Source organism: Mesocricetus auratus, unplaced genomic scaffold (genome assembly GCF_017639785.1).
Source record: "Mesocricetus auratus isolate SY011 unplaced genomic scaffold, BCM_Maur_2.0 Super-Scaffold_2245, whole genome shotgun sequence".
NCBI lineage: Eukaryota > Metazoa > Chordata > Mammalia > Rodentia > Cricetidae > Mesocricetus > Mesocricetus auratus.
In genome coordinates this window covers 51,400,044-51,415,576 of record NW_024429180.1, presented here as the reverse complement: position 1 = coordinate 51,415,576, position 15,533 = coordinate 51,400,044, and the positions used below count along the sequence as shown (strand labels likewise).

General features: G+C 43.1%; 1 long non-coding RNA gene across 6 annotated transcripts; it reads left to right on the top strand.

Annotated features, from left to right (window-relative positions):
• The first annotated feature begins 184 nt into the window (after positions 1-184).
• Positions 185-13,750, top strand: LOC121136705. Of its 6 annotated transcripts, none has more exons than XR_005873815.1 (4): positions 185-719; positions 1,055-1,114; positions 3,592-4,937; positions 13,378-13,750. It is a non-coding gene; the product is annotated as an uncharacterized LOC121136705 (long non-coding RNA). The 6 variants fall into 6 exon arrangements; XR_005873809.1 differs by having other exon boundaries at positions 3,561-4,937; XR_005873785.1 differs by having other exon boundaries at positions 194-1,114; positions 3,561-3,663; positions 4,787-4,937.
• The last annotated feature ends 1,783 nt before the right edge of the window (positions 13,751-15,533 follow it).

Sequence of the window (15,533 nt, the reverse complement as noted above, 5' to 3'; positions counted from 1 at the left end):
GGTCCCAAAAGCTCCATGACAGTGCACACACTTTTAGGGCTACATATGTTTCTTATCACGTTCCTCTCGCCCTTCTGCTCTGGAGTGTCCTCTTTCTTCTAAAAATCCGTATCCAGCCAGGTCTTTTTTAAGAAGCCAGCATCATGCCTACTCGCCCCTGAAGCCCGGGGCTGTCCGAGCTTCCGGTATCGCTTCGATCTCGCGACTCCTCTGTTCCCACAAGGAGACAGCGATGCCAAGTGTCTTGCAATGATAGCGGTGCTGCAGAAAATACTTTATATACTGCAAGGTTCTTAAACCTTGCTCTTTTATTACTTTGCAGTTTTGAAGAGTCTCACAAAATCTCTTCAGTCATGAGAATAAATTGTTGTTGTAATAGTGGTAGTGTTGTAGCCGGGCAGTTTTTACCCAAAAGGAGACCAGGACGAGCCCTTTATGAATTTGAAGTTTTTTGTTGAGCCACACGGACCCGGCCGAAGGCAAGCAATCTTGTGACTACTAGTCTAGAGAGGCGGCCCCGATTCGTTAAAGACGGGTTTATGAAGGGAAAGACACAGGTTCAGTACTTCCGTTGACGCGGTGGCTGTTGGCAAGCATAGCAGGATATGAACTTTTAACAAAACGGGGCATAAGTAAACTGCCATGGCTTCTCGGTTTGATCGGGGAGCAGAAAGACTTGTTGTTACGGAAAAGAACAATGCAAGTTCGTAATGGTCCCCGTAAGTAGCCGTGTATGCCTGAGCGTCAGGCTGACGTTTTACTCCGAGATACGGTCAGGAATTAATGAACATATTCTTTTCGTTTCATTAGCGGGGGATTTTCCTGGAGTGGGGGACCTCCTGTACGCTGAAGAGCACTCTGCCATTGAAATATACTGATTTTTTAAAAACAGAGTTTTAAATTTTTATCTTTGTGTTTTGCCTGCTTGTGTTCAAGTGCGCCGTGAACATGCAAGGCCAGCAAAGGCCATCAGAGGGAGTCGGATACCCTGGAATTGCAGTTACAGTTGGGAGCCCCCCTGTGGGTGACTTAACCTAAGTCCTCTAATCTACAGATCCAGCCTGGAAATATGCCTATTTTAAAAGAACCGCCAAGCAAGCAAACAATCTAAAAGGTGAAAGGAACAGTTTGTGTAAAACTTAAAAAGTAAATCGGAAGTTAGTTTGGGCTTAAGAAAAAGTAGTTTCTGTTAAACAGTCGCCTTTATAAAGTGGTAGGTATTTCCTGAAGGGTTGTTTGGAGGAAATGTGAGGCGATTCAAGGTTTACAGTAGTTGAAACAGTGTAAGGGTGAATTTTCATACGCATTGAGTTTTGTCTTTGAATGCGTAGAGCAGTGTTTAGTTGTGTATCGATTGATATTTATGTATTGCTGCATTCCCCTGTTTTCAAACATCTCATTGAATGCTCTTCCCAGATGCTTTCCCTACACTGCACTTAATGCTCACAGTCAGCTTGTCACTGTCCCTGATTTTAAAGAGGAAGCTGAGCCAGGTGTGGGGGCATACAGAGTTCCAGGACACCCAGCGGGAGGGAGGAGAGATGGGGGAGAGAGAGGAGAGGGAGGGAGGGATGGAGGGAGAGAAGAGGAGAGGAGAGAGGGATAGCGGGGAGAGAGGAGAGAGAAAGGGGGAGGAGAGAGAGGGGATGGAGAAAGAGAGGGGAGAGTGTTAGTGTTCAGGCATCCGTACTGGCCTGTCCTTGGGCTTCTGAGAGGATGTCCTCACTTGCAGTCACTAAGAGCACCGCCTGCGCACATACACTAGGTTACCTTTTACAGACTTTTTCTTACCCTCCCTCTCCCCCTCACTCTCTCTGCCTCTCTTCTGCCACTCCTGTCCCCAGAGGTTGGTCTCCTTTCTCCCCTCCCCCTTTTCCCTTCACTTTCTGCCAAAAAAAAAAAAAACCCACACCCAAGCTCGGCTGCTTGGCGTCTTTCTCTTGTGCGCCACTTTTTAAATTACAACAGAGAGAGAGGAGAGTGGAGAGATGGGAGAGACAGAGGAGGGAGGAGAGAGAGGAGAGAGGGAGAAGAGAGGAGGGTGAGAGGGGAAGAGAGGAAGGGAGAGAGAAAGGGGAGAGAGAGGAGAGAGGGGGGAGAGAGAGGAGGGGGAGAGAGAGGAGGGAGAGCTGTAACTACTGAATCTAGTAGAGAAAAGATTAGTATAGAAGGTTAGCAATTGTTATTCACTAGGAAACAAATCTATACCATGCCATCTGTCATGTCCAGTAAATCAGCTGTGTCCTCAAAGAAACTAGATTTTCTAAACCCGGCTAAGGGTCTGATTAAGCCAAAACATTTGCAGGAGAACAAATTGCTGTATCTGGGACTGCTTGCATCTGAAAATCCCACTACATACCACCCTCCCAGGCAGAGTGGTCAGCTTCCACCTCATGGAGGTTGAATGGGCGACTGGACACAGAATCAGTAGATCCAAGGATCATGCATACGAATCTCAGAGACTGGCCTTAAGTGCATCCTCTCTGAACTGGTTTCTTCTGGATGGTTTGTCTTCTGCGTTTTGGTTTCGTCCCTCTTAGTAAGTTGCAGTGTGACCCCAGAAGGCTTTTCCTAGGACACCTGTTCTGCCTCTGCTTCTCATGAATCTACACAGGTATGAAAGTGCCTGTAGAAACCTGTTCTGAGACCGGAGAACACAATTTCGCCTCCATGTACCTTACTGTGGCAGTGATATGTATTTGTTGATGTCACAGACACCTAAAAGTCTTCCGGTCCCAGCTATGATCTACAAACAGCCCTAGACTTCCTGGGGGTTTTCACTCCACTCTAATGATGCTCCAGGTTATGGCTCCACTCACCAGGAGGTCTCCTCATGCTCACAGAAATATGCAGGTCCCGAGGGCTTGTCCACTTATTTCTTTTGGTTTTTGTTATTTTTTGGGTTTGTTTGTTTTGTTTGGTTGGTTGCTGTTTTTGGTTTTTTTTGGGGGGGGTTGTCCTGGAACTAGCTCTTGTAGACCAGGCTGGTTTTGAACTCACAGAGATCCGCCTGCCTCTGCCTCCCGAGTGCTGGGATTAAAGGCGTTCGACACCACCACCCAGCTGTCCTCTTATTTCTAATACTAATACCTAGTTCTGAGAGTCACGGCCTTTAGGATTAACCAAATGTAAAAGCAAAAAATAAAATGCTTATTACCTATGGGATTTATAGAGAAAGAAACCAGACTTGTTAGTATCCTGTTTAGGTGCGAGAATATAATGGTATTCTGGGAGCTTTTCTAGCCTTGTTCTGTTGTCTCCTGTGTTTTTTGCCCTGTGTTTATCTTTCCATAACCCTGTGTACCGCTCCATGGTGTATTAGATATCACACTGCTTTCTAAATCTCCATTCATGTCTGTCTCTCTGACTAGCTTTGCATGGATGAATTTAATTAAATGATTAGTTTAAAAATCTATTAAAGCCTATAATTTATAGCATTAAGACTATTTAGTTATATAAGTTGACACGACAGTTGTATCCTTTATTTATATTAATGGATGATTTGTTCCTCAGTCATTTTGAGCTAAATGACTCTAGATTTAATTGTCTTTATGCTTTAGATTGAAGAAATGTCTTGCTTCTTTTATTCAGAATGGCACAGCAGTCATTTGGGAAACTGACTGTCCAGCTTATCCATCTAAAATCCCAGTATCAGGCTGGGAGGTAAGCTAGTGTAAAAGCATTTACCACACAAGCATGAGGACCTGAGTTCAAATTCCTACATAAAGCCAGATGGCCAACTCAGACAAGGTAGAAAGCAAAGCCAACAGCAGAGGATGTCCTCTAGCCTCCATACTGACATTGTGGCATGCTTGTGTCCTCACAGACAACCATGCCTGTGTACTCTCTCTCTCTCTCTCTCTCTCTCTCTCTCTCTCTCTCTCTCTCTCTCTCTCTCTCTCATACACACACACACACTCATAACATTTAAAATAATTTATCATTGATAATTACAATAATAAAGATCACCACCTTACCTCCCCTCCTCTCTTCAAATCATCCTTTAGAAACCATCACTTCATCTTAATAAGTTAAAAATTGAACAAACAAAGGAGTGTCTCTGAGGTTAAAAGCACTTGTTCCTCTTGCAGAGGACTTAGAATCAGTTCCCAGTATCCATGTGGTGGCTACTACCATCAATAATTCAAGTTCCATGGGATCTGATATCCTCTTCTAATCTTCAAGGGTACCAAGCATTCATGAGTTGCACATGTAGGCAAAACAGACGCATAAAATAAATAAATCTAAAAAAGACCAAAGTAAAACAACTTTGTAGAGAATGGGGAGAAGGCCCAATTGGTAGAGTGGGTGCCATGCAAACACGATAATCTGAGTTTGAGCCCCAAAACTCACATAAAAAATCCAGGTGTAGTGGCACAGACTTACTATCTTAGCACTACAGAGACAGAAACATGCAAACACCAAGGCTTGCTGGTGGCTTAGGCAACTTAGCAAGCCCTGAGCTGATGAGAGACCCTATCTCAAAAACAAAGCTAAACCCCAAGGTGGATTGTTCCTGAGAAACAACACCACAATTGCCCTCTAACCTCGATACATGTGAACACACATGTAACGTTACACACAGCCACATATACACATGTACCCACATGAACACACACTCACAGACACACATATACAAAACAACTACCAATAACAAACAAATAAATAAAAACAATCCACAGCTCTCTGTGAGCATTATTAGGAAGCTAAATGTTTGGGGTGGCTACTGGCCCTGGATCCATTCTTCTTATGTATCTAACATTGTCTGGTTGGTTTCCATGCACAGAGATGTGACAGAGAGGTGGACAGAATGTGAGACCCAGAGAATGACAAGGAGTGCTGTGAAATGCTGTCTTTGGGGCATGACATGGTCATTGCATCCATGAGCTCCCTGCAGCTGTAATCGTCTGCACAAGATCAAGTCAACATTCTAACAGGTAATACCAAGTGGGCTCAGTGGGTTATTCACCAAAAATGGAGAGGACATTAAGCAGGGAAGGGTGTGTTGGAGGTGTCTTGGGGGAGAAGAAAGAGGAAGAAGGAGCTGGGGGTACACATGATCCATTCGAGAAATTGTCAAAGAATAAATAAAAGATACTCTTTTTTTTTTTTTTTTGGTTTTACGAGACAGGGTTTTTCTGTATTGTTTTGGAGGCTGTCGGTCCAGCCTGGCCTCGAATTCACAGAGATCCGCCTGCCTCTGCCTCCTGAGTGCTGGGATTAAAGGCGTGCACCACCACCGCCCGGCAAGATACTCTATTTTTTAAAGGAAGAGAAATGATTATGGAATCACTGTTGGTATATAAGCAATTACTGGTTCTTTTTTTTTTTAATAAACATTGTATCCTGAAACTTTGCTATAACCCATTATTGGTTCCGGTTTTGCACTGATGATGATGATTCTTGCAGTTTTCTTTGTGTGTATGTGTGTGTGTGTGCTTTTCCTATGTGTACATGTGAAGGCATGTATGCATGTGTGTAGGCATACTTTTGAGGTCAGAGGTTAACACTGGATATATTCTTCAATAGCTCTCCATCTGATTTTCCCCCAACTTTTCCAGTCAGTTTTTATTAGTAGTTTCATCATAATTTTCAGGGCCCTGGGGTAGGAACCATCATATACCCAGGTGTATTACTATGGGTTCTCTAGAGTAACAGAATTATAGAATGAATATATATGTATATATATTATACATGCATATATGTGTGTAGGAGAAAGATCACATACTCAAGATACATGGGGGTACATGGGACAAGTGAGGAATAAAAGGGGAAGGGAAAGCAAATCTCTCTCCTTTGGATGCTGGCCACATTTCCGAGGGCTTCTTGTGTAAGTGATTTCTCCTGGTAATAAATATCCTTGTTTCCCCAATGCATTGATTCTTCATCATATATATATATATACATATATGTGTGTATGCATATATTTACATATATTTATATTCCACATTATATGTATAAAGGGGATTTATTCAAATGACTTAACAGGTTGTAGCCCAGCTAATCCAACAATGACTGGCTGTGAATGGAAAGTTCCAAGACCCAGGAGCTAGTTGCTCAGTGCAGGAGGCTGGGTTCTCAGCTGGTTTTCAGTATATACTGGAATCCTGAAGAAGTAGACTCTAAAGCCGGTGAAGCAATGGACTTGTTAGCAAGTGAGAGCAAGCAAAGTAAAAGCTTCCTTTTTCTATGTCCTACTATAGGCTTCTAGCAGAGGTGTGTCCCAGATTAGATCTTGATTAAAGATTAGATTAAAAGTGTGACTTCCTACCTTAAAGATTCGGATTAGAAGTTTTTTTGAGACAGGGTTTCTCTGTAGCATTGGAGGTTGGCCTGGAGCTCTCTCTGTAGACCAGGCTGACCTTGAACTCACAGAGATCCACCTGCCTCTGCCTCCTGAGTGCTGGGATTAAAGGCATGTGACACCAACGCCTGGCCTAGAAGTAGATTTTACCTCTTCAAATTAAGCAGAAATTCTTCACAGGTGTGCCCTCTGTTTTGGGTTTTTAATTAATTATAGATACAATCAAGTTCACAACCAAGAATAGCCACAATAAGTCCATCCCTTGTCAACTTGACACACAATCATATCTTCTTAGGTCATGAAAATTCCCAAATAAAAACAATAACCAGGTAATAAAAACACCTAACCATAATTATCCCATGAACAATTGCAAATGCCATTATATATTTAACCAGGCCTAATTACGCCTAACATGATGTAACTATTCCTTGTACAACCACAAATGCATTATAATTTTAGAATAGGTAGTAATGTCCCATGAGGGATATTCTTTTAGTATCTCTAACTTAAAATATGACAAACATTGATATTCTTGTAGTTGATGTTTCATCTCATGATAAAGAAACTTAAGAAGAAAGAGAACACAAATATCTGTACAAACACATTCTTAAGAAAATATAACAGAAACATTCATGTCAATTGTAATCCTCTTTTCTGAAACTGACCACATGGTCTTAGCTGGTGTTTATAACTACCTTCCTTCATTACCCATTGCGTATTTCCTCCATTCTCAGAAAGAACCTCAGCAGATCTTGGCTCTTTTCCAGGAAGAGTGACTCATACCCTCATTCCTGATGGGTCTCTGCACTTTGTCACCCTGCTTAGACTAGGCTGTTGTAGTTTCCCACTGACTTGAATCACAGGGTGCGGTAGTACCAAGAAATGACGTATAGGATCTACACTCCAGATGTAATCCTTCCTACCTCCACTGTGGTGAAGCAATCCAATTTCCCCTTGGGAATCTAGATCTATCACTCCTCCTAACACTGCTACTCCTTTCTTTTTTTTTTTTTTTTTTTTTTTGGTTTTTTCGAGACAGGGTTTCTCTGTGGCTTTGGAGGCTGTCCTGGAACTGGCTTGGTAGTCCAGGCTGGTCTCAAACTCACAGAGATCCGCCTGCCTCTGCCTCCCAAGTGCTGGGATTAAAGGCATGCGCCACCAACGCCCGGCCCTGTTACTCCTTTCTTAACCTGTTGGTTTAAGGGCAACAGAAGCTAAAAGTGACCAGAGGAAAGTCTCAGCTTCCAGTTCACTGAAATGTTTTCTGTGGCTCCTGGCAGGAACACTCACACTTCTGGAACCAAAATTTATAGGCCAGCAGAATTTAAGGTCGTGGGAATAGAAAGAAAAACTTTTCTAGTGGGCCACTAGGGGTGATAGTGAGTGGAACTATTTCTTTTTCCACTGCTTGGTTCCTGGACCCATGGATCCTGGCTATGGGAGAAACTGTATCATATATTAGACACTTATGCAAAGCATATACCACCTTCTGGAGGACACGCCCGAGACCTCCAGGCTGCTGCCACCTAATTGGAATTATAACTATATCTTCAAAAGACCAGTCCATCTTTCTATCATTCTAGCTGCTTCAGGATGGTGGGAACATGGTAAGATCAGTGGGTTCCATGGTCATGAGCACACTGTTACACTTCTCTGGCTGTGGAGTGAGTGAGTTCCTTGGTCAGAAGCAGTACTGTATGGAATACCATGATAGTGGATGTGGCATTCTGTAAGTCCATGATGGTGGACTTGGCAGAAGCATTACATGCAAGAAAGGCAACCATAACCAAAATAAGTATCTACTCCAGTAAGGATAAAGTATTGTCTTCTCCACAGAGGAAGTAGTCCAATGTAGTCAACCTGCCACCAAGTTGATGACTGGTCACCCCTGGGAATGGTGACATATCCAGAGCCCTGTTAGGCTCTGCTGCTGGCAGATGTGGCACTCAGCAGCAACTGTAGACAGTTCAGCCTTGGTGAGCAGAAGTTCATGTTGTTGAACCCATGTATAACCACCATCTCTGCCACCATGGCCACTTTGTTTATGGACCTATTGGACAATGACAGGAATAGCTGGGTAAAGAGGCTAACTGTCCACAGAAGGGGTCATCCTATCTGCTTGATTATTGAACTCCTCCTCAGCTGAAACCAACTTTTGGTGAGCATTTACATGGGACACAAGTATCTTCACATCCTTCACCCATTTGGAGAGATCTATCCACATTCCCCTTCACCAGTTTTCCAATCATGCTCTTTCAGTCAATAGTCTTTCATCCAGTCAATGCATTGGCCACAGCCCATGAACCAGTGAACAATCACACATCTGGTCATTTCTCCTTCCAAATGAATGATCATTCTGTTTGTACTGCCCAATGTTCTGCCCACTTTGAAATTTCCCTTCACTGGTGTCTTTCAGGGTTGACCAAGAAAGGAGTTGTCATGCTGCAGCTGTCCACATCTTGGTGGTACCTGCATAATGTGCAGAACCGTCAGCAAACCAGGCCCTAGTCTTTTCTCCCCCGGTCAACCAATCATTGTATGTAGGTGTATGGTTGGCAGCAGACAGCATTGTAATAGGAGTAAAAACCTATAGGCATTTGGGCAACGTCTCCATGTAACTAACCTTCTTGTGCCTTCAGAATCTGCTCAGGCCCAATCTCATATATACCGCTTTCATTTGATAATAAATTGCTGCTGTGCATATCCTACCTTATGACTTGGTGGGTCAGACAACACCCAGCTCATGATGGGCAGTTCAGGTCGCATAGTAACTTGGTGGATCATTGTCAAATGTTCAGTTTCCACTAAGGCTCAATAGCAGGCCAAGAGCTGTCTCTCAAAGGAAGAATAGTTGTCTGGAGATGATGACAGAGCCTTGCTCCAAAATCCTGAAGGTCTCTTCTGTGATTCACATATAGGGTCCTGCCGAAGGCTCCAAATAGTATCCCTCCCTATCTGCAACTGACACTCAAGTACCATCTGGTCTGCTGGATCATATGGTTCAAGAAACCTGAACCTGTTGAAGAACCTATTCCAGGCCCCACAAAAGTTAGTAGCCTTCCAAGTCACTTGTTATATGGGCTCACCCAAGTGAGCGACATGCTGTTCCCAGAATCTAAATAGGCCCACTAAACATTGTGCTTCTTTCTTGGTCATGGGAGGGGTCAGTTGCAATAAGTTACCCTTCACCTTAGATGGAATATCTCTGCATGCCCCACACCACTGGGCTCCTAAGAATTTCACTGAGGTAGAAGGTCCTTCAATTTTTGGTTGTATTTATTTCGTATCCTCTGATGCATACATGTGTTACCAACAAGTCAAAAGTGGCTGCTATCTCCTGCCCACTTGGTCCAATCAGCATAATGTAGTCAATATAGTGCATAAATGTGACATTTCATTGAAGACACAGATGATCAATATCCCTCTAAGTTGTGACACAGGGATGGAGAGTTACTATATCCTTGAGGTAAAACTGTGAAGGTATACTGTTGGCCTTGCCAACTGAAGACAAATTGCTCCTGGTGGTCCCTATGAATAGGTACATTTGATAGATAAATAACTGCATACCATGTACCAGGCCATGTGTTAATCTGCTCAAGTACATCAGTTACTATCAGAGTCACTACTCGATTGAGTTTTCAATAGTAAACTGTCATTGTCCATGATCCATCTGTCCTCTGCACTGGCCAGACAGGAGACTTAAAAAGAGATATGTTGTGAATCACCACTCCTGCATCTTCCAAGTCTTTGATGGTAGCATTAATTTCTGCAGGGATGCAATACTGTTTTTGGTTCACTATTTTCCTTGACAGAGGCAATTCTAAAGGCTTCAGTTTAGTCTTTCCAACCTTGATAGACTTCACTCCACAGGTTAGGAAACCAACATTTAGTTCTATCTATCCCAATTACACATTTTGGGACTTGGGAAATAACCACAGGACGAATTGGGGACCCACTGGACCTATCGTGAGTTGAACTACAGCCAAAACTCATTAATTACCTGACCTCCATGAGCCCCTGGTTTATCTAGAGGGACACAGTGTTTCTCGGGATCTCCCAGAATCACTGTTAATTCAGAACTGATCTCCAACAGATCCTAGAAAGTCTGATTATTTCCTTTCCCCTAGTGTACAGTTATCCTTGTAGGTCCCTCTGGGGAAAGACTGGAGAAATGCTAACAGTAAAACTCTTAGGTATTTTATCTAGGTCCTTCCTCAGGGGAAGCTGGCTATCCCTTCATTGAAGGGTTTCTGGGTCTACAAACGGGCTCAAGTCTGGAAATTCATTCACAGACCATGACTCCCCTTTGTCATGATTCAATAGAGCCTTTCTTTCATTTGATACATTTTCTGCTTATACAGATCAAACAAAAATTCAGTAGGATTCTTTTCTGTCCCATGCCTGGTAACACTATGATTGATTAGCCAGTACCACAAGTTCATACAAATTGTGCTACTATAAATTCACCTTGCCTATGCTGACCACTACAGGTTAGACCTTCATGGCCATTGCTTTGTCTGTGCTTACCATTACAATAACTAGGATTACCTTGCCTTTGGTAATTCAGTTCCTGCTACCTCAGGGATCAATTAAATCTGTTGCATTTAATTCATCCAGTTGAACAGCAGCGTCTCCGGCACAAAGAAAAAGGTGACAACAAAATTCTTCAAACGTGCTGGTGCCTGCCCCCTCACTATTTTGTGTCTTATAGGATTAGTGAAGAGTATGTCTTCTGGGCCTTCCCGCTGTGGAATACTAGATTTTACACAGCATACCCATTCTAGCATTGCAATTTACCTCAATTTCTTCCTTCCTTCCTTCCTTCCTTTTTTTTGTTTTGTTTTGTTTTGTTTTTCAAAACAGGTTTCTCTGTATTGCTTTTGGAGTCTATCCTGGAACTTGTTCTGTATACCAGGCTGGCCTCAAACTCACAGAGATCAGCCTGCCTTTCTCCTGAGTGCTTGGATTAAAGGTGTGCTTGAATGACTTAGCAAACTCATTAAGCTCTTTAGTGGTGTAGCACTCTTCCTCTTGGACTACACTTTCTACCCTCCACCCCCCAAGGAGTCTGCTTTGTCTTGAGTCTGGCTATAGGTCTAGAGACAACTATTGGTGGGTCCTGAGGGACATCAGAACTATATTGCCTGGCATTTGCTTCAGAGAAAGTCATTGATGGTTTAGCAGACAATGAAGGACAACTTTCCTCAGCCAAAAATGAAAAGGGAATGTATCAAGGGTGGAACTGAGGGCAAAGAGACTACTTCCTCTGGAGTCTGAGGGATCAAGGTTCTCAGCTTCAATAGCGACCTCCCACATATCTTTGTCACAAGTCACAGGATCCTATTCTTTACTGATCATTGTCCTTACTTTAGCCACTGACACTCTCCAAGTCTGGAATTTGAGTTTTTCCTGTAATTCAGCCAACATTATAATGAAGGCTTCGGTTTGATTTTCCACAACTTGAGCTCTGTGACTGCTGCAGAGAAGATTCTCTTCCAGGGCACACTTAGAAACCTTTAGACTGTCTATACACATCTGCAGCCGGTCAGCTTTATCACTAAGTTCATTATTGTCCTTCACCATAGTCTGTGATGCTAGAAGTTGGTTAATTGTATCATGGAGCTCATTCCTGTCCTTTGTCAATTTATTCAGAGATGCTAAGAGTAAATGACCAACATCATCACTTTCCTTAAACTGTCAAAAGTTTTATATACATAGTCAACAAATCCATTGCTGTATACAGTTGGTGGATCAAGACATTCAAATGCATTTATCTCCTTAAGTTTGTAAAATAGTCCATCCCGTGGGCTTTCAGTACTCTCTGAGCTCCCAGGAAAGGCTTCAGAGACTGGAGAGACTTCGGTAACCTCAGGCATTGGCAAATTGGAAAGCCTATTTCAGATACATAAAAAATTAGTGCTTATACCTCTGTAGCTCTAGAACTACTTCCGGTACCAGTGAGGGTTGGCTAGAGTAATAGAATGTATAGAATGAACACACACACACACACACACACACACACACACAGAGAGAGAGAGAGAGAGAGAGAGAGAGAGAGAGAGAGAGAGAGAGAGAGAGAGAGAGAGAGAGAGAGAGAGAGAGAGAGATTAGAATGACACAGTCTGTGACCCAGCTATTCCAACAAAGATGGCTGGCTATGAATGGAAAGTCCAAGAATCCAGTAGTTGCTCAACCCACGAGGCTGGATGTCTCAGCTGGTTATGCTGGCATCCTGAAGAGGTAGGCTCTAATGCCAGTGAAGGGATGGACTTGCTAGTAAGGTGAGAGTAAACAAATAAAGAACATGAGCTTCCTTTTTCCATGTCCGTATATAGGCTTCCAGCAGAAGGTATCACCCAGATTAGGTCTGGATTAAAGATCTGGACTAAAGGCGTGTCTTCCCACTTCAAATTAAGTAGAGATCTCTCACAGGTGTGTCCTACATTTGGGGGCTTAGTTAATTCCAGATGTAGTCAAGTTGACAACCAAGAGTAGCCATCATATCTGTGTCCCCCTTTACTATCTGGGGAGAAAGACTGAAGGCAGAGGAGAGGGACAGAGGCAGGCCAGATCTTTTCAGGAAATGTGCCTTCTGCTCTAAGGTCAACCCAGGCTGAGGCCTAGGATGTGGAGCTTGTTCACATGTGGGTACCACTCACACAGACATCACTCCTCTTTGCGATTTGCAGCCATTGCCTTCCCACAGCGGTGGAAGTCTAGGTGGTTCTGCCAGCAGTTCCTGACCTTCTGGTTTGGGAAGCAGCTGCCAAAGGGGAACAGTCTCATAGTTCTTGATTTTAGTCGTTATTTCTTTTTTTTTTTTTTTTTTTTTTTTTGGTTTTTCGAGACAGGGTTTCTCTGTGGCTTTGGAGGCTGTCCTGGAACTTGCTTGGTAGTCCAGGCTGGTCTCCAACTCACAGAGATCCGCCTGCCTCTGCCTCCCGAGTGCTGGGATTAGTCGTTATTTCTTTAGCCAAGGTGCTGACTCCTAAAGACAGCTCTAGAGAAGCAAGAGTTTAATGGGACCCTTAGCAAAGATGCCAATCTCTCCATCTTATTTTTTTTTGAGACAGCCTCTCTCACTGAAACCAGAGCTCACCAATTCCGATTCAAGCCCCCAGGACCTGCCAGTCTCTGCCTCCACAGCACTGGAACTGCAGGCATGTATCAACCATGGTGATTATCTTTTTGGTTTGGTTTGAGACAGGGTTTACCTATTTAGACCAGGCTGGCCTCAAACTCACAGAGATCCATCTGACTCTGCCTCTTGAATGCTGGGATTAAAGTTCTATGCTCCCACACCCAGCTCATATCTGGCTTTTAAAAGTGGGTCTGCTTCAACCAATGACTGATGGGAGCAGAGGCAGACACCCACAGCTAAACACTGAACTGAACTCCTGAAACCCAGTGACAGAGAGCGAGGTCTGATGAGCAAAGGGGTCAAGACTAGGCTTGTTTAACCCATAGAAACAGCTGACCTGAACAAGAGAGAGCTCTTGGACCCCAGACTGATGGCTGGGAGGCCAGCATGGGACTGATCCAGACCCCCTAAATGTGGGTGTCAGTGAGGAGGTCTAGGCAATCTATGGGGCCTTGGGTAGTAGATCAGTATTTATCCCTGACATACAAATGGACTTTAGGTGCCCATCTCACAATGAAGGATGCTCTCTCAGCCTGGACACTTGGGGAGGGCCAAGGCCCTGCCCTGAACAAAATGACACACTCTGGATATCCCCCATGGAGGACCATGGATGGGGGACTGAGGGGGTTGGTAGGGGGGAATGGGAGGAAGGGAGGGAGAGGGAGTTGGGATTGACATGTGAAGCAACCTTGTTTCTAATTTAAATAAAAAATCTTTTTAAAAAGTGGGTTCTGGAGGATTAAATTTAGATAGACCCTCATGATTGCTCAGCAAACACCTGAGCAACTGAGTCATGTCCTCAACCTTCACTTCCTGTCACTTGTTGATCAATAATTTTGTTTCTTCTTTCCTAGTCTACATATTATGTACTTTCCATTTCCTTTCCTTTTGAGCCTCCCCAGGATCATTGACGGGGATGGTCTAAGTGAGTATTAGTGCATGGCCCCTGAATTTAGTGGGAACTTCACCACATTCTTATGTTAGTTAAAGTTTTTTTTCCCCATTATCATTGCTGCACCCTCTCCATTGACCTGGGTGCTATTTAGAAATATGCCATTTAATCTTCACGTGTGTGTGAGGTTTCCTTCTGTAGTTAGACTTTAAATACATTGTGATCCTAGAGCACACATTTTATCATTTTTATTCTTCAAATTTCATTAGTGTACATGTCACAGCACAAAGAGGTAGTCTTTCTTGATGAGTGTTCCATGTGTGCTTGGCAACAATCCATATTCTACTTTGAAGTATTCTAGATATGCCCGTTAGGTCCAGCTGGCTGATTTGTTGTGGTTGTGGAGGTCATCTGTGTCCTTACTTTCTTCCAGTCGGACCTGCTCATTCTGGACAGATGGGCGTTGAGGTCCCCACTCCCACTCCAGCGCTGGGTCCATCTGTTCTTTCTTGCAGTCCTATCAGATTTTGCCTCACGTATTTCACTACTCTTTTGCTTTGTTAAGAATTGTGATATATTCTTTGAAAATCAGCATTTCTATCATTATGTAATGCTCCTCTCTATCTCAATAGCTTTTGTCTAATCTAAAAACTTCTTTGTGTGAAACTGATACAGCTATTTCAGGTTGGTGGCATGGCTACTGTAGATACGTCACATCAGTGCACAGCCTTGCTGCTTACATGGTACCTAGCCATTCTCTCTTAGTCTCTATCTAAATCGGTTTTGTTTGCTTGAGACATTATATAGTGGAATCTTGTTTTTTAATACACTCTGTAGTCTTTCTCTTTTAAAAATGTATATTTAGACAATTGGTATATAAAATAATTGTTGATATTTTCAGATTCAAGTCTTTGTTATTATATTCTGCTTGTTTTGTTTAGCTTTTATTGCTTTCAACTTCTACTCCTATTTTGGCCTTCATAGTTTTAACTGAACATTTTATGTAAAACTATTTTTTTATTTTTGAGACAGGGTTTCTCTGTAGCCTTGACTGTCCCAGAACTCACTCTGTAGGTTAGGTTGGCCTTGAACTCAGAGATCCACCTGTCTGGATCCCAAATGCTGGGATTAAAGGAGTGTGCCACCATCTCCCGGCCATGTAAAACTATTTTTAAATATGTATTTATTTTTATTTA